The sequence below is a fragment of the Helicoverpa zea genome, chromosome 15 (genome assembly GCF_022581195.2).
Source record: "Helicoverpa zea isolate HzStark_Cry1AcR chromosome 15, ilHelZeax1.1, whole genome shotgun sequence".
NCBI lineage: Eukaryota > Metazoa > Arthropoda > Insecta > Lepidoptera > Noctuidae > Helicoverpa > Helicoverpa zea.
The window spans coordinates 9,765,640-9,793,176 of record NC_061466.1 but is presented as its reverse complement, the minus strand read 5'-3'; the positions used below and the strand labels follow the sequence as shown (position 1 = coordinate 9,793,176).

The 27,537-nt window shown below is 36.8% G+C and overlaps 1 protein-coding gene across 1 annotated transcript in view; it reads left to right on the top strand.

Annotated features, from left to right (window-relative positions):
• LOC124636926 (protein CEPU-1-like) overlaps positions 1-27,537 on the top strand; it is a 97,229-nt gene that overhangs the window by 18,990 nt on the left and 50,702 nt on the right. The gene's annotated exons all lie outside the window — the stretch shown is intronic.

Genomic DNA, 27,537 nt, shown 5'->3' with positions numbered 1-27,537 from the left:
ACATAGGTTTTGTATTAAGAACTAAAATTAATTGAGTATTTCTGGCGCATTTCGAGAATCGAACCCGAGTCGTCGCGCACTGCAAACCTATAAGAGGATTTACCATAGTTGCGTATGACTGAACATAAGAACATAAGAACTGGATTGATCTCACCAGGCATTATCACTCCATGCTTCTTGTAATATCTCTGCAAACAGCGCTAGGTCTTTGCGCTTTATAATCAGCAGGGAGTCACATTATGTGACACCACAGCGAGACAAGAGTAGAGGTTCCTTCCACACGAAAAGCACGAGCGACCTCGCGATATGTTGATGAGCTGCTCCACTCGACAGACAGGATACATGTTCCCAGCTTACGTATTAGATACTATTCTCGCCTTAAGACAAATTAACCACATGAAACATAAAAACACAATAACTGGATAACAACTTTGATATGTCACCATGGAAACCGGTGATTGAGATGAGCCTCTCGATGGGATATTTTTTTCTTTTTGTTTTAACAGTTGGAAGTTTTAGGGCTTTATGTTGAAATCATTTTCTAAAAGCGTGATAAAAGGTAGCGACACCATACAGCGCTTCTTACTTCCTTCTCAACGCCAGACATACTTATACCTCGTACTATGATAAGTTGAAAAGTTTCAGCCCTATCTGCAAAATTCATAATCCAAAACTGTCCAAATCATAAAATATTGATCATAAATTTATTATGTGCAACTTGTAAAACTTCAACATGGCTTTTCAGGGCCACTGTCTTCGAGCTTCAGTGTTTTACACATCCTGAAAAAGAAATCCAAGACGTTCACTCTAAAACACAGATCTGCTGCTGTAAGGAATCTTCGTAAGATCGAACTGAGGCAGTTCCAGCTGGTGGGCTATCTTCAGTATCTCCAGCATTCGATCGCTTTTTGTTTTACAAACAAGACACAGCAGCTGTCACTTTTCCTCTCGCAATTTCTAGTCAAGACTTTGACCAGTTCTTTGCCATAATGTTGATGTTGTGGCTTCCAATGTGCTGTCGGTTATATCGTGGTTGTTTCACAGCACATGAGGATCATTCATAGAATCGCAACGGTATCGGAACTATAACTAGTTCATACTTTTTCTTCAGAATACTCTCGAGTGTAAGAAATAAAACTTATTTACGGTTAAGATGTAGTTTCAATAACATAACAAATAATTACTGAATTTAGACGGCAAACGAAACGGTAAAGAACGCGTGGCTATCCCACTTCTGATCTTAAAGGACAGATCAGAAGGGGTAGACAAACATTAAAAAGACATAATTCAAAGACATACAACCGTGCAAGTTTTATTGCTTACAAACATTACTTTTATAAATGATTTAACGATATCAAAACGAAGTTATTAAAAATACAGCATTGAAGATAATTTGGAAATCATGTCAATTCTGAAGGTCTGTCATCGCAGTCGACGTCTTAACTTCTTCTTCTTGCCAGCCTGCTCAGTGCAGGATGGGCGCAAGGAGGATTGACATCTAAAACTATTGATTTAAATTAAGTATGCAAATTGCTTTCAGAGTAATTAAAATTCGAAGCGACAGAGCCAAAGAACTTAGTCAGTACTTCACCTGTAAGTTTTTCTTCAGTGGCCGATAATTATAAACGTATTTATGTACTTATAGAGTGTTATGAAGAGAGAATTATAGATTATTGAATGAAAGAAACCTTGGCTTGACACTATAGGTACAGAATGTATGTTTATCTCTTGTCAAGAATCACCCCAGGGCGAAAACACCATGGAAATGTATTGTGTGCAGTAATTTTTGTTATTTACTTATTTGGCATATTGACGAATAGTGAATTTAAGGTCCGTTTACCTATTCCTTGCCTTACCACCTCCATTTTACATTCTAATTAAATTTTGTAAACCTAGTTAAAAGTTTTGTATTATATTGTAGCACACTTCACGATGATTTGACAAGCCTTTCCCCAATAACAAATATGAAGACATTTTCGCCAATTACCAGTCAACTAGGCCGACGTAAACACGAGCATTACAAACAGACACAGTAATTATATTGCGGGAAATTTGCGAAATTTCCCAAAATGGCAGTCATTCATCGCTCAGCTTAATAGTGTTTCGAAATTAGCATACTTGAATTTTGATTAGCAGTAAAACACAGTTGAACTTTGTAACTATGGTCTGGCAAGCTCCCATTAGCGCGCGCATACAGCAAACTTTAAGTCGGCCGATAGTTGATTTGGGCTCATAAATCAGACTAGATGATGGAACGAAGTCAAAGTCAAATCACTTATTTCATTACAAGCACTTACGTAGGTACGTCAAAAATATAACTAAGTTTGATTCTAGTTGCCCATTCCAAAAGTAGCTTCCTATGGAGAAGAACGGGCAAGAAACTCCATCTTTGACGATCGACGAACGATCAGGTATTTGTCCGGTATCAGCCCGACTAATTTTAATTAAGAATTAAATCGAAGTTTAATTTTTTTTTGTTTTTTTTTTTTATATATCGTGAATTTTTGGTATTGGAATTTTCAAAGTTTTTGGTCGGTCCGATACCGGAAAAATACCTGATCATTGTGACATATGTACTTCCATTCATCTTCATACTGATTTAAGAAGTCAAATTCAAAGCTCTTTAATCTGTGTTCATGGGTTACAAAGGTTAGTCATCATCCTCCGAGCCTTTTTCCCAAACTATGTTGGGGTCGGCTTCCAGTCTAACTGGATTCAGCTGAGTACCAGTGCTTTACAAGAAGCGACTGCCTATCTGACCTTATCTGACCTCCTCAACCCAGTTACTCGGGCAACCCGATACCCCTTGGTTAGACTGGTGTCAGACTTACTGGCTTCTGACTACCCGTAACAACTATCAAGGATGTTCAATGACAGCCGGGACCTACGGTTTAACGTGCCATCCGAAACACAGTCAATGGTGTCTAAGATATACTTAGAAAGTACATACAAATTTAGAAAAGTTGCACTGGTACTTGCCTGACCTGGAATCGAACCCGCGCCCTCATACTCGAGAGGTTGGTTACAAAGGTTAGTATGTACATAATATTAAGTCTCACTACGCCCTGTACGCCCCTTACATTAATCATTATATGTTAAGAGCCCAAATGTACTATCGGCCGACTAAAAGTTTGTAGTATGCACGGGCTTTAACGCCTGGTAATGGACAAAACCTCTATCATTATGTGTGGTTGCACCCATAAATTGGGTTGACAGATTTTATGGGCAACTTTGGTTATTGTTAAATGAGATGAATTTTTTGGTGGGGTGAAGTTCGGCCATTTTTGGAAGTTCCGTTCGGAATTTTTATTACTGTGGATGGTGATTGCATTGTGGTGTAATGCAGATAAACTTCAATGATACTGTTTATTATGTTACTTCCTATTTAATGTCCTTCGTACTACATTAATGTGTATTTTTCATAAAAAAACGAAAACCTGAGAGAAATGGCAGCTCTTTATTAAAATTGCATAACTAATCGGATATTTAATTAAAATTGATTAATACAATATTCCATTTAGGTATTATTTTACAAAAAATATTTTATTAACTTTTCTTTTTTTTTAAAACGTCAAAAATCATCGAATGATTGACCCCTCCCGCTGCTAACCCACAGCGGGACTCCTCCCGCTGTGGGTTAGCAGCGCTGTGGGTGTGTGAGGGAGTGTACTCCCGAGAGACTCTTACTGACTAAAAACCGTCGTGTTCCGTCGTGGGCCTTTTATGTACCAGGGCCGCGGTATCTCTTTCGAACAACCCGCAACCCCGGCAGGCCTTGGCCCTAATGGGCCCCGTTGGGGTTGCTGACATCTCTTTGAGGAGCGCGTGGAACAACGCGCCACGACGCGACGCCACGGTAAGCAGATAGAGGGACGATGCACGACGAACTCACCGCCCACAGATCCACGCCTACGGTGGCCGGGAGTCATCTCGCGACACTCGGGGCCCGTGGTGTCTACCCGTGGTGTCTGTCTGGCCGGGATGAGAGGTGCGAACTCTCTGGCGTTCCGCCTCCTCCTTCTCGAGCATGACCGCTTCGAAAAAGGAGGCGACGGCATCCCATTCCCTCTCGCCCCGGACCATGGCCTGGATCAGGGCCGGACGCGAGAGGTCGCCACCGCCTAAAGCCTCGACGAAGACACGGCGGTGCCCTTCCCACGCAGCGCACTCCTGGACTGTGTGGTCCACCGTGTCCTTGGGGCTGTCCGCACATTTTATTAACTTTAATTTAACATGAATAAAAAAACAATCTATTATTGAAGCTACTCGTAAATGTGAACATAAATGCCTAAACAATGATAAAATGGAATAGAAAATTCTTATTCGGTTTACCAAAACAAAGATTTATAAATCCTTATAGACATGCTTCGTCACTATAATAACATGTTTAATACAATTACGATTAAATCAATGGTGTCATGGTGTCAAGGTTATCATGTCTATTCTTGTAAGTTTTGTGTACAACACATTGTCAAGTAGGTCGTAGTTAATATACAAAATTGATTTGATTCATAATGGATAATATCTCAGATTTTTTAAATTATTATTTTAGAAGGTTCATTTTCGATGCATGTTTTCTAGTGTTACGGACATTACTACGGCCTCCAAAATCTAATTATTTCAAGTCACCTTTAAACCTTTTCTAAAAAACTTGACGCCTGTTGAAGATTGGAAATAAAGACCCACCAGTTGTAATTACATTTCTCAACATCACAATATCATAACAAACAAAAAAAAAAAAAAAACAATTTGTGTAAAACACTCCAATAACACAATTATTACAGCAAAATAACAATAAACGGACACGAATCCGTCCCTTCGTCCGTCCCTTGAAAAATATTTGAAACGTCCTTTACAAAGGCCACTTACAATACACGATCCCGTCGCGTTGAATTTAATAAATCTTTCCGATGTTTCCTTAAAGCTTTGAATGGTTATGGAACCTTTCTGAGTTCTGTTTTCATAAACGTTAAAAGGATAAAACGTTTTATTTCCGCATGTCGTTACGTTCCCGTGTCGTGACTAAATGGTGTTATAATCTACACACGATGTTTCTATTGTGTGTTATGACGGAATTGTGATGAATTTTTGAATTTTATCGCTCGTGTGTGATGAGATTGTATACTTTTTTTTTGCTTTTTTATATGGCAGTTGTTTCGGTTTTTGTTGTTTGGAGCCAGTTATTTATTCTCTTAGTTTATTTATTTATTTTACAATTTATGTGAAACATCCGAGAGAGAGGTCTTAATTTATAAGCAGCATCTTTGTTTTGATTGAGCGACCACAAAACAGTTTCTTACAATTGAAACTGATTCCCAGTTGTATGTACTTGACCTTTATTCAAACTTTAGTTTGACAGTTCATATTTACAATTTTCAAACAATTCACTCAAATACCCTAAAGTTCCTATAACTTAAAATAATTCCAACAAAAACGATAAACATTTTGACACAAACTTAAAACATCAAAATCCGTTCACTCAAAGACTACACTGCGCTTCAAAAAAAAGGGGACAGAAAAGAAAGAAAAAATAAACTTTAAAAAAATCGCCCTTTCAGTTTCCACTGTGATTATCTCGAATAGGTGTAATTAATTTGACAGGCTCCCGGGTTGTCCTTTAATTACGGCTGGCAAAGAATTAAGACTCTCAAGGAAATTATTCCGACAGTTCGTTGTTCACGGAGTAAGACATGCTAATGTCCTTTTCAAAGGATTTATTGACTGTAAGTTTAAGGTGTTTTAGGACTGAGTAGGTTAGTGTTTTAAACGTTTAAGTGAAATGTTTAAATGTGTATAATTTATTTATTTATATGGAAGACTTACAGCTTAGATAACTTAATAGGAAAACAAGATAATTCACATAAGCACCTATGTTCTTGACTTATTTTGTCGTAAAAACGTTAAAATACTTTACACTATCTCTAATAACCAACTGAAAATTAACAAAAAATCACGCACAGAAAAATTCTAATAACCACTTTTCATTCCCAATTCCATACAAAGTCGTAATCTTCGACTACGTTCACGGAATTCATGAAATCTTTCCTCGCACCAGCGTAGAAGCAAAATCTTGTATTTCCACATCTCCGTCATTCATTCCATACACATGTAAAATATTTCTCGCGTGCTTTAATACTTGGCATATGAATATTTTCTGGTGGCGAGATGAATGGCTGGTATTTTCATTGTGAGTCAGTTTTACTGAACTCAAGTGTACGTATCGTATTGTTGCGGTTTGTTAAGTTGCGAGTGTACTAAGATAATGGAGTTGTTCTAGTGTTTCTACATTGTTTTTATATTAATAAATGTTTTTTTTATGTAGTGAGTGAAACTTTTTTTAGAAGTGAGCTTTTCTTGCCTACGTAACCTACTTACTTGCTATGCCATGTCGGCTACCTAGATTCTTTTGCCTACATGTTATCTACAAGAGTATAATTTTCTAAAATCTACTTTGGTTTCTTCTCTTTACAGCGAAGGCTTAATCGATTGACCACATTTTACTTTCTTTATTGAGAAACAGAACCTAAAAGCTCAAATATTTATACATATAAACAAATAAATCATAAAAATAATAAAATATGTATATAAAAATAACTGTTTTAGGTCCTTTTACGAACAAAAAAATTTAACAAGGACCTTCAAAATCTTTCATCAACAACAATCAACATTTTCTCACCCCTATCTAAACAACTACACAAATTTTCTCACCCCCACACAAAGAAACTTAACCCACACACACAACTAACAAAGTTCTAAAGTCAAACGTAATCGATAGTAACCACAAGTAGCACATCACTAGTAGCACATCCCTAGTATCGAAAGCAAAACGCATTCAATTATTTATAGCTGGATAAAGGGGATTGAACCTGTCTGCTATAGAATGGCTGAGCGTTGTCATTATAGTTTATACTTTAAAGTAGGTTCTATTGAAGATAGATTTGTGTCTCGTAAGAGTAGAGAAAGACTTGCTATAGTCGCTTTTGTTTAAGATGTTTTTGAGTCAGCGAAAGGACATGGAAAATGCCTCTAAATCTAGGAATGGTTTTCATGACGATTGTCTAATTTTATTGTGGTGTGTATATCGTTAGATGAAAATGCAAAACTCAATCTCAGCAATTGTTAAAATTTGCAGTTTGTGTACCTAATAGAAACCATTATATAATAGTCACCGTCAAAATGGTTAAGAACTATTTCTATCAAAAATTTTCATTCTGTAGAATCGATGCAGATGACTGAAGAAAATTAACAAACTATACATTTACTTTCATGAAATGTGTCGAATTAAATAGGGCACTGCCTGCAAGGATCGAATTGTTCACACGATTTTCTCACATGTATTCCACTAAAATAGTAAGGGATCAATAAATTCCATTCCTAATCCTTGCATTTAAAATTAAAATGTAAGAACTCGTGAATTCGGCGTTCTGCGCAACCCTTTAATGGCCACTGCTTAAGTTATTCTATGTTTTAACCGTGAAATGCTAAAAGCATGCGAGGCACACCTGCCTCGCCCCATATTTACAGTACGAGGCATAAGTTGTAAGTTTTGTGTATGAGTAAGAAGTTTAGAATAACATGAAGAAGTACAGACAAAAAATATCGCAAAAGAAGGCGTTTTTTTTTTATTCTCAGATTAGGTACTTTTCTTGAGGCATATTTTATAAAAACACTTTTTTCTTGTTAGAACAACGAATAAATTGTTGGTATGGTGCTTAAATTATTTAAGTAAATAAAAAATATGTCACATAAATAAACAGCTGAAAAAACCTTTTGCTTCCAATGTACTATTGAATCCCAATAAATATTTAAACACATACAAAAGATACGTAATTACGTGCCACACCACATAATTATATCAACCGCGACGCATCGAAATCGAGGCTGCCTCGTTGTGCCACTAACCCTGCCTCGCCTCACCGCTAAGTACAATGTGTGGATTTAAAATTCCATTTCCGGGGACGTGTTCGCATAAGTTCCGATCCGGATTCCGGAACGGCACTGTTTGTGCAGTTCCACCGGTTTTAAGTGTTCTCCTTTTTGTTTTGCTATTCCGCGGTTATGTTTTGTTACAGAGTTGCGTATTGATTGTACTTATTGCTGCTGCAGCGCGAGGGTTAGATCGTTTTTTGTTTTTTTTAGGTTTTTGATCGGATTTTTGAGTTGATTGCCACTTCTGTGAAGTTAGAGATAGTTTGGTTGTTTCGTTTTTGATGTTAATATTGGTGGTGTGTGTGAGTTGTTGGTAATTGAGTTCTGTATAAGATAGACCTATACGTAGATCATATTTTATGTCCTTTAAGTATCACATATAACAGTGATTGGTAGTTTAGTGGTGTTATGTTTAGTACCTAGACTAGTAGACCCCTCAATTCAATAAACTAAAAACACGAATAAACCTTTTCATAAATAAAAAACAAACTTCTTTACATAAAATATTACAGACCAGACCTTTAGGCTACATTATAATTCCCCTCACACATTTTCCAAATGAAAACGGAAAAATACCTTTCTCCAACAAAATACTCTAAAGGCCCCAAACAAAATCCGGAGTTTAATACTGAGAGAGCCTTGGCCTGAAATTTAAATGCTACATCTTAGGGGTGACCTTTAGAGAACCCTTTCCTTGACTATTTCGAAGACTATTTGTCATCAGGCATTATCCCGGGCAGGGTTGAGACCATCACTTATTTGAATTAATTGCTCCACCCGGGATCAAAACATAGGTACGAGATTTAGACATTTTTGCTTGACTAACAATTCGTCTTCGTCCATCTTGGTATCATAATTCGTCAGGATTTATTGGTACAATTGCGTTTTTTTCGAGAATTTTAAAGCAGAGAATAATTTTACGTACACACGGGTCTTTGGTGTAATGTTTAGGTTTTAAAGTAAAAATTAACTGGCTGTCTAATACGCTTTAAACCCGTTTTCATAATTTACAATTGTAGTTAGATAACACAGTCTAACTTTGAATGAAACTTCACACAATTTGGTTTCGAAGGTTTAAAATTACAAAGATGTAAGAGGTCAATGAATTTCTCCCCTTCGAACCCTTCAAAAATTGATGGACACAAAATGAATTCTAAAAGAAAGGTGCAACGCAAGAATGGTTTTTTCTTAATTGAAGACGCTAGAAATAAAAATGTTTTAAATAAAATTCAAAATGATACGATAGCTCAATTTTGCCGACACTAAAAAACGTTTTTTTTTTTCTTAAAATAAGTGTTTATTTTGAAAATCGAAAAAAAAAGACTGTCATTTATCTTGTCGTTGAACTTCGGTCGTAGAACTAAGTAGACAATTATACAAGTCGACCTAAATCTGCGAACTACAATCAAGTCGAAAACCTTTCGTTAACCACCCAATCTCTCACAAAGGTAACGATCCTCGGTTTCTAGTTAAAAATGTATTCTCACAGTTGTGGGTCGTCGTACGAACTCAATTAGTGCACCGTCACTATGTTAGCAACCACTTGATTAGGAGAATGTAAATAATTGGTGAGACGTCCCAAGACTTGGGTTGAAGCGTGTGGGTGTTGGTGATCTGAAATATATATAGTATATTATACTGTATAATATAGTTTATTGAGGTAGAAGTACTAGAAACGTAGCAGAAGATAGCTAAAGGAATACTTTTTTATTGGTAAATCATCAAGAGACTATCAACTATTGTTCGTGGTGTTTCATCGCAGGAGTCACACAGAAATTACTTTACGGGTTTTCAGAAACTTTCACAAAGCTGTTCGCTGACTAGAATGATGGTATATATCTTATCTCTTCGTGGAACACGCCAAAAGGCTGACGAGCCTGTCTGATCTGTGTCTAGTTTTGTCGGATTGCCATCCCATCGCACTTAGAAATTCAGGGAGTAGAGAGTGCTTTAATGTAGCACTATTATAATTTCCTACGAAGAGTACCTACTGATTCGCTTCGAAAATTTACTCTCATTTCCAGAAATCGGTTTAGAAGACATTATATTATGTTATTGTTGTTATATAAACTTCTTACATAATGTCCGTTGTTTCTCAGAACTTGGACCAAAACCTACCAAGTTCAGTACCTACAAATATTTCGCTAGAATTGGATTAAGCGGTGTTTAGTTAAAACCGATGAAAGGGTAAGCTCCAGTGATTATTCCAAAGCATTGTCTTATTTAGAGAGTGGAGCTACTTGTAATTTCCTCGGCGTTGGAGAAATATAAACTTCGATCTTCAAATGTAATTAGAAATAGCTTTTAATCGGCGTTTTGTTTGGGGCTGATTTTGAATTGTGAGTAGGCAGTGAGTTTAAGGAAATAGCGTAGTGATATTTTTGGTTCAAATATACTTTTGAGTTTGCAAACAGATTGATGGAAAAATACGAAGAATTTTGACCATTTTGGAAATAACGTATTCGAGTTATTTTGAGAATAGGGTCGATTCTTATAACGTAGGTACACAGTTTACATATACTTACACAATTGGTCCAGCTCTGTAACCGGCCAAGTGCGAATCGGACTCGCGCACGTAGGGTTCCGTACCATCTAAACTAATATTCTATACATATTTATGGATATCGAGCAAAAAGGAGCAAAAAAATCACGTTTGCTGTATGGGAGCCCCCCGAAATATTTATTTTATTATTTGTTGAAGGATCGATGAGTTCCTAACACATAAGAAAACACAACTATTACCTATTAACTAAACGTAATACAAAACGATTAACCTTCAAAATTCACACACAGCAAAATTACACAATACCAATAAGTTAAATTAAGCAAATAACTTGAAAGCAACATGTAAGATTCAATGGCGTTGCAATCCCATTATCAAGATTGGAATGGCTTTCACTAATGGTAGTTCGGTAAACCATGAAATTGTGAGATCTCTTGCTGAATTAGAATTGGGTTTTATGGTGCCTGTGTATGCTTTATTTCGGCCATTTGTGGAAGAATAAGTAATGGGTGTTTTTGTCTTGTATAGAGGAAAATTAGAGCTTTCGCAAATTACAAGTTAAATGAGTCGATAGATAATGAAGCATAAAGGTGATTGTGAAAGACAAAGTTTTTAGTTGACCGATACCTGGCCTCTTTTGTAATGTGTCAAACTGTCGGTCAACTGAGAGGTATAAATTGTAATGATAATCTGGATTTTATTAAGAAACAACCTAAGTTTAGAGCTTCTAACACTCTTCGTTTGTTAACTTCGAGGTTCCTTCTATTGTTATATTGATTAGTTATTGTATTTTCATTTGATTTGCTGTGTGTACCTACCTATACTTGTATTCATGTAAAAGACGACTTAATTAGGTAATCTAACTATCTGGATTTTAAGTATACTGCGTTACATAATTCTAGAGTCAAAAAAACCTTCCTGAAAAAGGCAATTTTTCATTTAAAACAGCTACTAATTTAATGAATTCTGAACGCATACACAAATGTCAGGTAACACGGAATATGACTGCCGACAAAACCAACAATACTTGTCACATTTATAATTGTCGTATAATTAATATTTTAGTATTATTATTTCGTTCGTTTCCAGCTTAATGTTTCAGTAAATTTACATACGAATTTACATAATTATCTACTTAATAGCTAGTGGGTAAATGTACTCTTTTAGCTTCGTTTATAGATGTTTGCGGATATGGTAAAGCTGAATTATTATAGGGTTGGTAACTGTAGATAAAATAATGTTAATTATGTTAACCGCAAAATACGTTTACCCAAATAGCTTTCAGAAAATTCATATTTTATTTCAGTAATTTTAAAAATATACCTGAATTTCTGACGAACGTTATTAAATACTATAATTTTCTTTAATATTTAACTGGCGCGGTAATAAATATAGGATTAACAGGATCAGTTTTTCTCAGACACTTCATTTCATTGCACCAAAGAGCACCAATAAGACGTCATATTTTGATGATTTCCCACAAAAAAAAAATAGTATCTTTATTTTTCAATTCAAAACTATTAGGTATAGCTTTCAATCTACAAAAAATATTTAGGTACATAAAGCTAACATTCTCAGATGTAACTGAAGCTAAAATTCCACTTAGTTGCATAGAAACGGGAACGCAATACGGTACGTCACATGGCCCGTTGATTCATTAAACCGATGTCGCTGCGGTGGCCAAATGAATTGTCCAGCGAATTAATTCTAATGCTATTGTTTAGATTCAGGTACTGTTAACTGTGATGTAGGATGAATTGTTAACAGGATAAAAATGTGTAGATTGCCGCAAAAATGTCATCTGTTTTAAAATTATCCACTGCTGGACAGAGGCGTTACCCACCTGGGATTGCGTGTTGGCGCAGTGTGGGTTATTTTTAGTTTTTCAGATGCAGCTATCCATCTCCTAGTAAGGCATTGAACACCCCTCTTGGTGTAGTGTGGTGGTTATGCTATCGCCAATTGTACGTCAGAGGCTTTCCCGTTTTATAGCAGTTTGGACCTAGTCAAAAGATAAAACGTAATGATTCACAAACGAAATTAAAACACCGGCCAAGTGTGAGTCGGAATTGCGCATGAAGGGTTTCGTACTATTGTTTAGAAAATGAGCAAAAGAGAATGGGAGTACCCCAAAATATTCATTGGATTCTAGTTTTAACTATCACGGTTCATGAGATACAGCCTGGTGACAGACGGACGGACGGACAGAGGAGCGAAAACAATAGAGTCCCGTTTTACCCTTTGGGTACGGAACCCTAAAAATACTTTCACTTATTCCTATAGCAGTTTTAGGTACACGTGTAATTAAACCTTATCATGTAAACATTTTATTGCTGCCACTGTTCGAAGGCATCAAAATAAATAACAAATACCTTTATATACTACAGTAACGTTAAGAGTATTTTCATTTTACATGATTTTGATGATCCCGATAATTACTTTTGCTAGACTATAAACTCGCAACTAATTAAGTCTGCTGGCTTGCATTGGGACTTTAATTTGTCATTTTATCGTCCAAATTGGTATTACAGTGCTTAATACCGATTAAGCTTTGAATGAGTAGCATTTTATAAATTAACATGCATTTGTAATAAGTCTGAAATATTAAAAGTTTATGAAGTTTTGGAAAGTTTCGATTCAAGCAGATAAAATGTAAAGCAGAAAAATATACACAAACGTCAGAATTGAATCATCCTCTTTTTGAGAAGTCGGTTAAAAAGAGTTACACTTTATTTTTAGATATGATATTTCGAGATCCGTGGATCTTCTATTGTGATAGTATGGGTCCGCTTGGGTCTTAGCTCTAAACTAAACTCTCCGAGAACAATTTTGGAGGTGATAGAACTGGGTTACACGTTAAGAATTTGGGTTTGGACTGAAAAAAAATTGGAAAATTATCCATTGTTATGAAAATTAAATGACAAAAACAAGGTGACTTTAAAAACGTGTAAAGGTACTTTATTTAGTCAGAATTAGTTTAATCAGGTCACCTTTTGCGCCCTGTCTCGAGTGAGGATCAAATTGTTTCTCAGAAATCTATAATTTTAGAGTTTGTAATCTGAATTTCGAGTGAAATATCCAATTTAAGGACTTACATTAAATATCCACTTAATTGTATGCAAACGGTAAGTTTAGTACAGATCCTTGCAGATCAATTAAGGTTGTAGGTCGATCTCCCAATCTACTAAATTAGTTGACATTATTTTTCCTTAATACGAATGCAAGAAAGAGATACGGCGATTGTTGATTTTTGGCAAATTGTTCCTCTCATATTTAGATTTTATCTTAAGACGTATATTAGCTCAGAAGCTCACGCACCTATGTATTATTAACCTGTATAACGAAATACCTCCAGCTATACTTTAAAGATACACCAGAACCTAATAAATCCTCTACCTACAGAAATAAAAAGCAAACCATTTAAAACGTACACACACACACACATACAAACACAGCCCCCTCGTAAAGTAAATCCTGGACATACTCAAAATGATTACATCTGGCCACCTATCATATTTCAGGGTTGGCAGTAAACGTGGGTACTCCTAAAACGTTCATGGGCCTTCAAGCAAAGCTTTTATCTAGATTGCTTCCCTGGACTCACCAATTACTCCTAATTTTATTGTGAATAATTGAGAAGTCGTGCTGTGTCTTGTGGTGAGAAAAGATAACTGGGCGAATTAAAAGGTAATTGGCTTTTTGGTTTGGTTTTTACTTCGATAGTTTTGTTACAAATTGCAAATTATTTGGTGCTTAACATCAGTTTGCGGATAAGGGCGGATCCAGCCCCTATAGTTGTGTATATGTTGTGGGCACATTCATCTGTTGTGGCATTTTTTTTTAAATCACATACTTTCACAACTAATAAATTCAGGTATTACAAGCAAACTAGCACTTAGCAAAAATGCGATAAGCTTGACATGCGGGTTATTTTGTAATACATATTATTTATTGTGAGGTCACAAGGGCATATAAGTAAATAAGGGAGTATATTGGGACAGTATAGTAGGCAAATATGCATGGGATAAAACGACAGGTAAGTGGTGAAATGGCCTGAATAAAAATATTCACTAACTACTTTCCCAGAACGAAACGGCACAATTTCTAAATTAGAACATCCCATTCAGTCGCTGGATCCAGCGGACATGTACTCACTTAAGCGATGCTTTCAAACGTTATTTATTTTTTAATGTCAACAAGCGCTTGAAGCGCTTCAATCGCTCAACCAGCTTGTTAGCGATTAAATGTGCGACTGTTTACTTGGAATACGTGAAGAGATTCCCTTCGCTGTGAGAAGAAAATGTACTGCATTTTCTTGTTTTCTTTGATTGTGAGTGGGACGATTGATGAACTGCAAACACCACGGTAAAGTATGTTGAACGAAATTACAAACCTTGAAGACATCAAAATCATTAATTTATGAATCATAGCATAGCTTTTACATCTACAGGAATATCTACTACTTTGGCTAACACTGAATTGTCGTATTCTGGACTAGTAACCAACCAACTGCTGAAATTACAGCAACGAAACGTCTCATATAACCTACCTAAGCTACAAAAATAATACCACCGAAAAGCAAACCTTCCAATAACCAATCCCCAAACAAGACATTCACATTTAAGCCAAAAGAAAATCTATATTCAAAAGCAATCAAATACCTATTCATCAACCGCAATACCCATACCACGGTATTTAAATAATATAGAGAAATGAAACACGTACCTAATACCGATGGGACCTATCAATCTTGTGCTAGCATTAGTCGAAGACGCGTCAACCGAACATCAATCACTGAATCTCGAAAATATTTCGCGAAAACATAAGGTGTGAGAGAATTGATGGTAGGGGTGGGGGTGAGGTTCCGCATGTTTGAATTTGTAAGACTAGCTTTTGAGAGCAGTTTCACCCGCTTCTCAAAGGTACTGCACCGATTGCCTAGATCAAAAGTAGCATTTAGGCTCGATAAATGGGCTTTATCTAGCAGACAGCAGGTATTCAAGTAACTTTACAAATCGTTTCAGTAGTTCATCAGATATCCGCGTTGAAACAAACAAATGAACAAAAACTCTCTTTAGCTTTATGACACAGTGTCACAGCAATGAAGACAGACAGTTTTGAAGGCGTAAGAACAATATTTTCGTAACACTAAGACAGTAACCGATAAAGTAAAGTAACAAAATAAGTCACTTTAACACCATCAGAAACTATAAAACCAGAAACCCAAAAAACAACAGCTTCATCAATCCCAGACGGAACCCCAAACAATCCACGAGCACCGTTCTCGCGAGATGACAGATAGAATAGGTAATTTGTCGCCCACAGATGTCGTCGCGATATCCATTTACTGAGCGATATCTCGAACAAACATCAAGATATTTAAGCGATATGAATTCAGTCGTCAGTGTTCAAACGGAGTATGTATAATGGGACTTTTTGGGCCCTTTGATTCGTTTTAATGATGCGTGTAAAGGTTTGAGTGTTATTTTTTCGTCGATTTTGTTGGTGTTGGGTCTACCTAACCCAACAAGAATACTACGGATCTATTCATAATCATTGATTAAGATGATTTAAGATTGAAGTTTTTTGAAATTTTACTTATTTGAAACTTCATCATCATCACGTCAGCTTATTGCCGTCCACTACTGAACTTCCACATTTAGCGACAACCGTCCCGGCCTTGGGGATTCCGTATTCATCCACTGCCCGTCACCTTCTTCAAATCCTCAGTCCACTGTGCATCGGGATGTCCAAACATGAGCCAAGTTCCCACGGTTTCACCCACGTCCAATGGGAACTACTGCCCGTACCAAGATATAATATAGCCTATGAAATTCGAGAACGGTGTAGCCTTCCTACACTCTACACTTCATTATTTTGTATAGAAGTATAGATTATAACACTAAAATGGATTTGATTTCTGCACTTTCATTTCTATGTCCAACGGTTTTAGGTCTCAGCACACATATGGGATCGGAAAGGGATCGTAACCGTAACGCCTTTCGCCTCGCTGTCAACCAGGCGTCAACCTACCGTATGCACGTAACGAAAGCGTATCAGCAGCGCCTGTACGTCAACTCGGCTACGGCTAGGCGACACCGCGCTTACGCCTCGCCGCCCCCTGGCTGACGCGCAACACGAATGAAATACTCCTTGCGAATGGCGGCGTCTTTAGCAGGCAAGTCGCGGGAGGGGAAAGGGGAAAGGGTGGACGAAGAGATGTGAGCTCGGGTACGGAGAGACGTAAGCGCGGGGACGGAGAAACGTAAGCGCGGGGACGATGAGCCGTAAGCGCGGGAATTCAAGTTCGGAGCCTGTTCCGAGGCGAGGCGATTACGTTATTATTCCGATTAGTGTGCGTTGCAGTAGGGAGTTTAATACAAACCATTCTGAACGGCTCGAGGCGATACGGTGACGATCCCTTTCCGATCCCATATGTGTGCTGAGACCCTTTATCTCCTGTTCCGTGGTCAAACACTATTTCGTCCCCTGCAGCTCGGAGCCAAAGATATCGAGGCTCACATGAATACAAACGAAATAACACATTTCCATAGTGATAACGTTGTACATTTTGATTTTGCACTTCATGTTTCAAATACTGCCGAAATCGTATCGATGCATCTAAATGCAATATTTATCGATTTTCCTCAATATAATTTTACAAAAACAAACATATTTGAGGAGACTAACATTAAGCAAACATGGCTTATAAATACACCGTGTTAGATATCTAAAAATTAAACACTTAATTTTACATTTACATTGAGCTGTCCCCCGTGGCTTTACCTACTTAACGCCCAAAAGCCCGACAAACAAACAGAGTTGTTCGACATTTACAACATTAAAACAATGGCATAGTATTAGGTAATCCAGTCAATTCCCGGTACTCAATTAAAAAACGAGCCCATTTACTACCTACAAGTAACTACTAAATAATAGCCACAGTACACAGGTATATTACGCCTGCAACATGACTCTCTCTTGGGAATGAATGACACTCAACCTAATGGTTCACTATTCATGGGGTATTGTCACAGAGTAAGGAAAGATGAGAGATGCCATAATGCAGGTAGGTCAGAAGCCTTCTTTTAGGTCAAAGTGGGTATGACCGAAACGATCGGTTACGAGTGAACTGACAAGGCGAGGCGTTCGCGTTCTTCGGACATCAAGTTAAAGATTTTTGGTTTCAAAATAAATGGTCGGGTCCAAAGAAGGCATATAAGGGCGAAGACAGTAACGTTCCTCGTCCCACGCACTCTCTCATTTTTTCTCTTAGTTTTAATTGGGAACTTGGGGCTTTTAAATGGAGTAAGATTTCACTAGGAGAGGCTCTTCCTTTATTTAACTGTTGCTCTTTCTTGACTTACTATAGTATGTCTGTGTGTACCTATGTAGTATGTGTATGGCGCACGGCTGTTTCTTAAGCAGAACTGGGGGCTATTATCACCACACTTATTTTTACTAAATAATGAAAAATTACCTGAAAAAAATGTTGAATAAATACTTGCAACTTTTGTTTTTATGATACTGTTGTTGTATCTAGCCACCCTCATAGTATTTTGTCCTCTCACATACATGAAATCAAACGTATCAATTGTGCAGCTACAAAATAAATTCCAATTCAAAAAATTAAATAAATCCGACATTTAATCTATCGAAACAGGCTGCGTTTTGTTTTTAAATGCAACGTCACCCGTTGTCGAGCCATTACATTTGTTTACTGTACCGAAAATTTTGGGTATTGCGTCAATTGTTGACACTGAAGAGGAAAACGTAGCGGAGATGCTAAAAGGATGGTAGGTCAGGTGGTTCTTGTAGGTCAAGCAACGTAAGGTAATGTGATCAGTTACTAGAACTAACGAGGTGTTTAGGCTCCTTGTCAAATCAAAACCTGTGAAAGATTGATCTTGATTGATTGGTGATTTTATTTTGAAGTTACTAAGGGACGAGCTAGTAATGTTTCTCGTCCCCCAAACACCCGCATTTGGCGCGGCACTATATTAGGAGATTTTGTATTATGACATCTCCACTAATAATTTTATTCTCCATGATATTGCGTCAATTGTTGCTAAGTCGTGTTTCCGCGTGGATAAAACGTATTTCAGCCTTTTTGTATTCGCCAAACACTAAATTGGTTGTAGAATGGCAGTTGTCCTGTATTGTGCAGCAATGTATTGTGATTTTTTGGCGGACAATGGAATTAGATTGGGGTTATTATTTTATTGAAAGCGCCTGTAAAGGGATGAATTGTTTTGTGTTAAATATTTTTTGGCGGTTAGTGTTTTAAATTTTTTGTTGTTAGTTAGAGTTGTATATCGGGTGTGTCGTACCTAATCACATTTAATCCTATCAAATGTACTTTATGATATTCTATGGAAAATTGTAAAAAAAATATCAATTTAGTGGTTTGGTCACAGGAGTAATTTAATGTATTTGAATGATAGATAAATTGTTGTCAAATAGTACCGTGTATGGTCTGACCGTTTTTTTGCGCAGTTAGCAGTTGCTGTCGTCAGTCCAAAAATACTATCATCCCTTAAAAACTGACGTATGTCAACTACAAACAAGGTGTGAGGCATTATAACCAGCTTCAAAACCAAACAAAAAGCCAGAAGTTTTCATAAAAATGTTGCCATAATGAATAAATCTGGTTCACAAATCCTGCTCAGAAGTGTTGCTACAAAAAATAAAACGTGACACTTTCTTTCTTTATCCTCATTTGACCTCCTTACTCCAGCTTAAAGAAACACGCTTTATATTTTAATTTAATTACTTTGTTTGGACTCAGCACACGATTTCCTTGTTTCTTTAACAATGAACAGTTTTACAACACTAATTGAGGAACGGATAGGCGTTTTCTGTTCAACGGTAAAACATATAAGGTTTAGATATTTTTCGATTGAGGAAGATACGTTTTTCATTCATGTCAAGTATTCGTGAATTTCATACCTTTTGTTTCTAACAGACAATAAGGTAGTTACATTACATTTACCTATTAAAGCTAGTTAGAAATACCTTGTTACTGGGTAACCATGACCTCTATCATGGTGGATTTTTTCTATGATATCTCAAAAAGAGACAAGAGGGACCGATTCGCATTTGGAAAGAGGAATAAGAAAGTTGCTCAAAAATACAGGTACTCAGTTACGTAATGCATTGGAAGTAGGTTCTAAAGCCGCCGAATTTTGTTTGAAAGATTTTCCTTAAAGTCCAATAATAAAATCGCTGCAAAAAATATAAGTTTTTACCAACTCAAGCCAAGAAAATTGGCACCAATACCAGTTTCTTTTCCTCTCCATTTAACAGTAAGTGTAACTCCAAAAACAGGCGTAACATTATTGGAGTTCACACTTCGATTCCTCATTTTTCAACCATATTCACTTAACAATTGGCCTCCTCGACATCGGTTTGGCTCCAACTCAAATCGTTATCAGGCCCCTGAGACTTGATATTGAACTGATTATAGCCGGTAATAACTGGCTTTTGGCAGATTTTGAATTTTGGAAGTGGACGTTGTTCACGAAGAAATGATTGGGTAGGTACTTATATCATGATACCAACATTTTGTATACCCATCTAAAAAGGATTTTGACCTCTTTTTTCGAACAATTACCTTTTTCCAAAAGTGTCACCCGCATCCTGCATACTATGTAGTTCGAACATCATCCTCCGAGCCTTTTTCCCAACTATTCCATACTCGGTCCGAAAACGCCAAAGTGATAACACTCTTTGATAATTTGCTCCGTAAAAAGTTTTAGAAAAGTGGTAAAAAGTTATCGTTATAAATAGTGCTATATACCCCCGTAAAGCTGTGTTGACGAACTATCCAGTAGTGTTTACAGCTCACCAGGACTCTCTTGCGTTCGTGAGTAATAAGCTAATTACTTTCAAAAATTTTAAATAACGACTGCTTTGTCGCTGCTATCCCTGACCTAGGGCAACCCGCGGATCGCTCGCTGCTACGCACACATGCACGTCTCTTACACGCCCGCTCGCTTACTGACTCACGCACCACGATTGCAAGCTTTATACATATTGGAATAAGGGCTGGATTCGCTGATAGTGTCAATATTAAAGCAAAATTAATATTTTCAAAATGGAATCTAAAAAGAACACCTGTGCTGGATGCCGGAATGCAATAAATAATTTAGAATTTTTGGATTGTTGCGAATGCAAATTAAGATTTGATATTTTTTGCGTGAACATACCAAGTAACAACTTTTATCTCATGGACCAAGCTTATAAGTCCACCTGGATATGCCCCGAATGTAGCTGCAAACAGCTAAAAACTGACAATACTAATACCCCTGTGCGCCTAGCTAGTAATACTGGTAACCTCCATCGATCGCCGGGTCGGAAACTAACATCGAGCCCCAAAACTGCGCCTAAAGCTCAATCTTACCGAATCACTCCGCCTGATGAAATGAATGTGACAATAAGGAAGAAAAGCAGTGTGCCTGTATCTCCCTCGTATAGCCATGAACGATGTTTTACCGAGGATAGGTTAAGAGGTATAATTAAGGAAGAACTAGCTGCCGCTGTAAAATCGTCGTTCAAAGATCTGCTTACTGACCAATTGAAAAATATACAAGGAGAAATATCTGCATTCAAAATCTCATTCGGATTTTTTAACGAGCAGTTCGAAGGGTTCAAAAAACGCTTTGAAGAAAAAGACGCCATAATTAATCAATTACGTAGTGATAACACAAAGCTCCAGCAAGATGTCATTGACCTTACTACGCGGCTGTGTATTGTCGAACAAAACATGCGTGAATGCAACGTAGAGATTAACGGTTTACCTGAAGACAAGTCTGAAAACCTCGTGGAAACCTTAAAAAGTATCGCAAAGGTAACTAGTTGTGATATAGGTGACAGTGACATTATGCAAATTACAAGAGTTGCAAAACAAAACAAAGATAATAACCGCCCACGCTCTGTGGTAGCTAAGCTCCGCAGCCCCCGCCAGCGCGATGTTCTTCTGGCTGCCGTTGGAAACTTCAACAAAAAACATCCCTCCGACAAATTGAACTCGCATCACTTGGGCATTGGTTTAGGTGGTAACCGAGCGCCTGTGTATGTCAGCGAGCATCTATGCCCCTCTGGCAAACACCTTCATGCAGCAACACGGAAACTGGCTAAAGAGATGTCGTACAACTTTGTCTGGTTACGCAACGGGCGAATTCTTGTGCGGAAAGATATTCACTCGAAGCCTATACACATACGCAATCACGATAGCTTAAAGTTAATGAAAGTGACTGACGTTACTAATTAAATATAAGTATATTCGTGTTTTGTTAGATAAATGTTCCTGGCGTTTTTTTTGTATTCACAATGCCTGATATATATTATCAAAATGTTCGTGGAATGAGGACTAAAACTAATGACATTTATAAAAATATTTTGTTGACAAACTATGATGTTATAGCATTTACTGAAACTTGGTTAAACCCTAACGTTACAAATGGAGAGTTTATTGACCCGCGATATTTGGTGTACCGCAGAGATAGACTATGTTCAAAGTCATCCAAAAAAGATGGCGGTGGGGTTATGGTCGCAGTTAGTAATAAAATTAAATCTGTTAGAATGAAAAACTGGGAAAGTGATTTTGAAGATTTATGGTTGTCTGTTGAGTTAAATGTTAACAATCATATTAAAAAAATAGCTATCTGTGTTATCTATATGCCACCGCCTGTCAAATTGAATGATCTACAGTGCTTCTTGGATAATGTTAACAACATACTAAATAATGTCGACGATGTTGTGATTCTTGGAGATTTTAACATGGGCTTTATCGATTGGAACATGAGTAATGACGATGTACATCTATCTCCGTCAAATTATGAAAATTCACTGGGCTACACATTGGTAGACTTCTTGTCAATTAATCTACTTCATCAATTCAACTCTATTCTAAATGCTGACAGCAGGATTTTAGATTTAGTATTGAGTAATATATCGGATGTAACAGTTACTGAGCCCAACGACCTGCTTAGCAAATTAGATTCTCACCACCCGAGCATCCAAATATCCATTCCGCTCCCGAATTTGAATCAGTTAAAACCAAAATATCGTTCAGGTTACAACTTTTTTAAAGCAGACTACTCCCAAATCAAACTCTATCTTAAGAACACAAACTGGCAGGATGCTTTTCATGGATGTATGGATGCTAACGAAAGGGTTAATGCTTTCTACAGTATACTACGCAGCGCTATCGACAATTTTGTACCCAAATATGTAAAAAAAAAATCAAAATATCCCTTTTGGTATTCGGACTCACTTATTAGAACCCTCTCTGAAAAGGAGAAATTCAGGCAAAAATTCCGTAAATATAATAATCCCCGAGATAAACTTACCTTTGACTTACTACGTAGTCGTTGTCACACTCTAATTAACGATTGTTATAATAAATATAAAAGTAAAATTGAAAACGATATTCCCAAAAACCCTAAAGCTTTTTGGCGATTCATTAAAGATAAACGTCGTGGAGAGTCCTGCATACCGGCTCAAATGTTTATGAATGATAAGGTGGCTAACAATGGGCCAGATATTGCTAACCTCTTTGCTGATCAATTTGTCTCTGTTTTTAATCGGAATCCAGCCACTTCTCATGACGCTACCAATGGATCTTCTTGTACTGACTCAATCTTATGCACTATCAAATTGACTGAAAAACAAATTTTGAACAAGCTCAAACTCATAGATGCTTCCAAAGGTGCTGGCCCTGATTGTATACCACCTCTGTTTATAAAACGCTGCTACCAAGAACTCGCCCTACCGTTGCACATTATTTTTAATTCTTCTCTTGCTGAGGGCATATTTCCTGATATCTGGAAAAATGCAAGAATTGTCCCGGTTTTTAAAAAGGGGGACCCTGCCAATGTTCAAAACTATCGCCCTATTTCAATATTGTCATGTTTCTCTAAGATATTCGAGTCTCTTGTTTGTCCAGTAATTACTCGCCACATTGACAGAATTATTTCACCAAGTCAGCATGGATTCAAAGCTGGTCGCAGCGTAGAAACAAACCTCGTTGAGTTTGTGTCGGATGTCACTCAAGCTCTTGACAAAAGACTAGAAGTAGATGCCGTGTACACGGACTTCAGCAGTGCGTTTGACAAAGTTGACCATTCTCTGTTACTGTCCAAGTTAGAGTATAATGGCATACATGGTTCACTTCTCAACTGGTTCAAATCTTATTTGTCACAAAGGTCGCAAACTCTTGTAGTTAATGGTTACGAATCTTATGCATATTACGCCGACTCAGGGGTTCCCCAGGGCTCCCACCTTGCACCGGTTTTGTTTTTATTGTTTATCAACGACATAGGTGCCGAAATCCGTCACTGCAAATATCTAATGTTTGCTGATGACCTCAAAATATATAAAGTTGTTACTTCAAATGAAGACACTACCCTAATTCAGGAGGATTTAAATAGAATAGAACACTGGTGCAAACTCAATCACATGAAACTTAACGTACATAAATGTAGCCATATACGGTTCACAAGGAAAAAGCAGTCTAATATTGTATCATATAATATAAATGGAGCCCTATTAGAAACTGTAAATGAGGTTCGCGATCTCGGAATCACTATGGACAGAAAAGTCAACTTTATAAGCCATATCGACAATATCGTTACGAAATCGGCACGGCTACTAGGATTTCTTAAAAGAAGCACTAAAGGATTCAAGCTAGTAAGAACGAAAATTGTGTTGTATAACGCCTTAGTCCGCAGCCAACTTGAATTTGCCAGCGTAGTGTGGAATCCGCACTACGCAGTACACTCGCAAAGACTAGAGAGTATTCAAAGGGCCTTCACAAAACACCTGGCGTATACCTTCGGTGGTGTATCTCCACGGTGTCCATACGAACAACGAATACGTCACTACAAAATGATCACACTGCGCGACCGTCGACTAGTACAGGATCTTATGTTTTTCTACAAATTAATCAACAATAAATTAGATTGCATAAAGTTAATTGAACGAATAGGATTAAATGTCCCCTATAGAATACCCAGATATCCCATTACCAATTTATTCCACACTAAAACTTCCAACACAAATTTAGGAGAAAATTCACCTCTCAATAGGCTCAGTAAAGTGATGAATAGCTATGCAAAATCAAACCCGGATGTTGACATATACCAGAACTCTATGACAATCTTTAAAGCCCAGATTATAAATCATAAAACCCCAAAAGATTAATTGTATCTGTACTGTGTTACACATATATACCATTTAACCACTTTGTCTGTAATTTTGCTAGTTTTTAAGATTAAGTAAAAAATGTTGATCTCATATTATTTTTTTTTTTTTTGCCATGTTTATTAGTTTTTTTTTTTCTCATATTTAAGATTGATTCTGTTTTATTTTTGTATTTTTTTAAGTTTGATTCTGTTTTATTTATAGTTTGTTTCACTCAATTTAAGTAGATTTATCTAGTTTAAGTTACCACATATGTTCGTGAATGTTGGTTCACCTGTAATTGGCGACTGTGTAAGCCCTTTACTACCTAAAACCTCTTATTTTGTTAATTTGTACACATAAGCTGTTGGTGTTCCTTTCTTAAATAAATAAATAAAATAAATATGTTGGGGTCGGCTTCCAGTCTAACTGATTGTAGCTAAGTACCAGTGCTTTACAAGGAGCGACTGCCCTATCTGACCCTCTCAACCCAGTTACCCGAGCAACCCAATACTCCTTGTACTATGTAGTTCGAACACCTGGATAAAATGCTAGCTAATAATGATCTTAGTGGTCCCATTTAACATCAGACATCTTCAATCACCCAAAATAAATGAAAAATTACTCTCTGCCCATCACTTTGAACAAGTTGGTGTATTATGTATTACATTTTTTTCCATGACTATGGATACTTCTAGAAAGTATTCATTTTCAAATTAACTTTGGAAAATAGGTTAATCGAAAAACCGAATACAATGTAATTTAAATATTGTGATTGTTACGAGAACGATGTAATGATAGCAAATTCAATTGTTTCAGCAGTCTGTTCGAATCTTTCGAAATATTCAGCAAATAATGAAACAAAGCTGCATTGTAATGCATTTACGATGAGTACCGATTGAAAATTACATTGCATTTGTGCATAGAAATAATTTGATATTGTTCCTGCATTTTGGAAACTATTATGGTATTACTTTTAAATAGGTTGGGTGAGTAATGGGGTGCACAATAGTGCAAATGAATGACCAAAATTTTGCATGCGTGGAGCACCAAATTGCTGACTTCAGACTGGCACAGTTATTTGACTAGAGCTGGAAAACATGTTTTATTAAGAAAATGAAACGAAAGTAAGTGATTATAGGTATTGCGATCATTGGCTTCCACCATGCTTTCCACACGCAATCCATAGGAAATATTTTTTACCAACGCTTAAAAGCAAAACCAAAAAGATTTTTTCAAAACGGCCCAGTGAAACTAGCTTCCGTATATAATACTAAACAAACACTTCAAAAATATTGTAATCGTTGAAATTCACTACAGCAAAATATTCCAACAATCCTTGCGATTCCTAACAGAGTATTGTAAGTGTCAAACGCTGTCATCTGACGGCCGGTCAGCCATCGCTCCATAGAGAATAGAACGTTGAGTAATGATCCCTTGCTAGTCAGCACTTAGTGTAATAGTGAGCGACTAGTTTATTGTTAAGTGACTTTATTGGGAGGAAGAATTAGTTATTAAAAACAAATAATATGATTGAATGACCACATTGACCACCATCTATCCTGTAAGAATTTCTCTCAGATGGAAAGTATGTCTCAATAAATGGGGTATCTAATAATGAAACATTTTCTCTAAATAATCTAGAAGTTTCACAGATTAGAGTGTTTAAACAAACAAACTCTTCAGATTTAATATTAGTATACGTTGCGTATAAAATAAAAAATAGTAATCGTTAAAATTAACTCCCTACTGTAAAATATTCCAACAATCCTTGCAATTTCTAACAGAGTATTGTAAGTGTCAAACGTCCATAGAGAATAGAACGTTGAGTAATGATCCTTCGCTAGTCAGCACTTATTGTAATAGTGAGCGAAGTGTTTCTTGTCTCATTGTGACTTATGAGGAAGAATTAGTTGAAGAAGAAAATTTTAAATTATTTGATTGTTAAGTTTTTATTTTTAAATTCAATAAGGGACATTATACGTTTTTGGAAACTGACTCATTCAACATTTGATGTTCTAAAAATGATGTTTTTCAGTCTAATTTGAAGAAATTGTTTTTATTCTGGTTTTGAGGAAATACAGAGCTCGCTATTCCCAATTATATTTCAGTTATGTAAGCCATAAAAAACAAAAACATGACGCGTTTTTTGATAGAAATAAGTTCAAGGTATTCAAAAAAACATTGTTGTCGTCGATCATCCTTTACCCAAATTAATACAACACCTTTCACACCGATCTCAAACAACCCCCACTAATCTGCCTACACAGAAACGTACCTACTACAGAAATACCCAATACATTTCACGTCTACCCTCAAGCAGGTATCCCTAAGGCAGCTACCCTGCGGTTTGGCTAGCGGTCAACTCGTTACCGGGCCCCCGAGACGAGAAAGCTAAGATGGCCGCCAAACCTAGTGTTCGTTGAGCTTAATATACTCGTTCCACGCGGATTTTCTCTGTAAGTGATCGATGTAGTACGAAATGTGTTTTAGGATACAAAATCAGTTGTTGAGGAGATCTAAGATTTTTCTGAACACTAGGTAAGTATATTTTGTAGTTTTCTTTTGTTTTCGATTCTTTGTCTGGTGGTGATGCAGTTGTTTCTTTGTCTGGCATTTTAATTGTGGTTAACTTGGTCATTATGGTGCTGCTAAGAATATTAATTGATTGTTATCATAAATAAATTTGTTCAAATGGGTTACTGTTTCTTTCCTTACTTCTGTAGGTACGTTTATTTAGAATGAGTGTTACGGTAAATGTTTTATATTTACCTCCGGAATAGTGGGCAACCCTATGACAAAGAGAATTTAATTTAATTAAAAATGAAATTACCTATATGATTGTGAACCCAAAGTGTTGTCGTTGGGTCAAAATAATTACCCTAGAAAGAGGCCGTTAACAAACTTTTTGGGTCCCAGCC